Here is a 1,757-nt window from a genome sequence, read left to right as displayed (position 1 = left end):
GAAGAGTGGTGTAGGGTTTGACTTACTAAGCTACATCAATCTGGTTTGTTATCATTGCGCGTCTTTTGATAAGGACCGTTGAGTTTCTACCCATGGACATCGCCAGAAGCTCGTCAGGAGGGGGGGGGGGGGGGGGGGTACGCCGGCCAAGCCTAGAAGTGGGACTGGCGACTGACATTAACGTGGGGCGTCCAGGTAGGCAGTGTGAGAGATGAACACCTTTGAAGGCAAACCTTTGCCATGTACCAGTGTAGGGCTGACGCTAAGCACTCAGAAGAGGGTGTATGGGTCCGTCGACCCCCCCCCCCCCCTCTCGCGGTTTCCACAACCCCGCGTCCTTGGGTCTGCGGCGACCGGCGGCACCCCCGTCTGTTGGGGCAGCGACGAGCGGTCTGTCTTCTGAACGGCTCCATGCATAAATCCTAGGTTTGGCCCTCCTAGATCATCGGATACCCCTCACCGTCCCCCGTCAAACCCCGGCGGGCCTTCCCCTGAGTGTCCGACAGGGGGCCCACATTGGGAAGCTTTGACAGACTTCCAAGGTCCCGGCAATTATTCCCGCGCTCGCAGACACAAAGAAAGCGTCAATCAAATTACTCATCGTGCCATGTCCCGACGTCCATACGTCCAGCTTCCAACAAAGCCGTGTGTGTGATTCGTTTCCTCGATGTCGGTGTATTGAACAGGCTCGTGATTCACTCACAGCCCAGTGCGAAGCCACCAGGTACGAACAGCACTATCGCCAGTCACAAGCACAATGATAGCATTGGAATTTGCCTGAGAAAGCACAAAACCTACTGGTGCAAGAGCTTTGCATACCCAATGCACATAGACCCGTGGTTATGGATGAACACTCTGGAAATTGATTGAGGTTAATATGCTGTCATCAGGCAGTTTATTGTGCACGCATAATACCGACGAGCCCTTGCTAACGCATCGTGGCCAATCCGCACCTCTAAACCTCTGAGTCGCACCCCGCCGGAAAGCTCACAGCACACCCATACCGATGGAGTCTCTCGCCCGACGCCGGCCACGAGGCGCCTCGTGCGACTCGACCGACAGGGCGGGGGCTGACAGTCGGCGAGTCGAGCCGCCTCAGCTCGGCCAGTCCTCCGGCCTGGCCGCGTCCACGGCTTCACGCGCACCCGGTAGAAGCGCGTGCCGCGCGCGCACGTGGTACCGGTTGCCCTCCTCTTCGCCTGGCAGAACTCGTGGCTTGACCACCTCGGCGACGGCGTATTGACTGGCGCGCTCGTCTGCGCGCTCAGGCCAAGCGCTTCGTAGCTGTCCGAGTGGACGAAGTAGAGCAGCGTCGCCTCCTGGTAGACGACGGTAGTGGCGTCGTTCGGCGTCCCACACGACTAGCACCACGTCACCGTCGTTGCACGTGAGCACGGACACCTGGCCGCGGCTCCAGCAGGCCGCTGGGTGTCTGCGCGACAGCTGCATGCGCATGGCCGCTCGTTGTCGCGGCTGCAGCCGCCCGCACACTGGGAACATCGGGCGCCGCGCCCCGCGCTCCGCTCCAGCTGCAGCGGCGGTTCTCGCTGTCGCAGCCGGTAGGGGACGAGGAGCGAAGATAGGGCAGGAGGCGAGCAGAGCGAAGAAGATTAACTGAAGTAGAGGAGAAGACGAGAGAGGCTGATACACCGAAGCAGGTCGAGCTAGGCCAGCAGTGGGAGGCGGCGCAGCCGCCTCGTCGGCCCGCTGCTTGCCGCTCGCCTCCGACTGTGGCGAGCCCAGCGGCAGGTTCTCCG

This window comes from Pollicipes pollicipes, unplaced genomic scaffold (genome assembly GCF_011947565.3).
Source record: "Pollicipes pollicipes isolate AB1234 unplaced genomic scaffold, Ppol_2.1 Scaffold_7231;HRSCAF=8579_pilon_pilon_pilon, whole genome shotgun sequence".
NCBI lineage: Eukaryota > Metazoa > Arthropoda > Thecostraca > Pollicipedomorpha > Pollicipedidae > Pollicipes > Pollicipes pollicipes.
The sequence above is the reverse complement of the archived record's forward strand: the minus strand, read 5'-3'. Positions refer to the sequence as shown.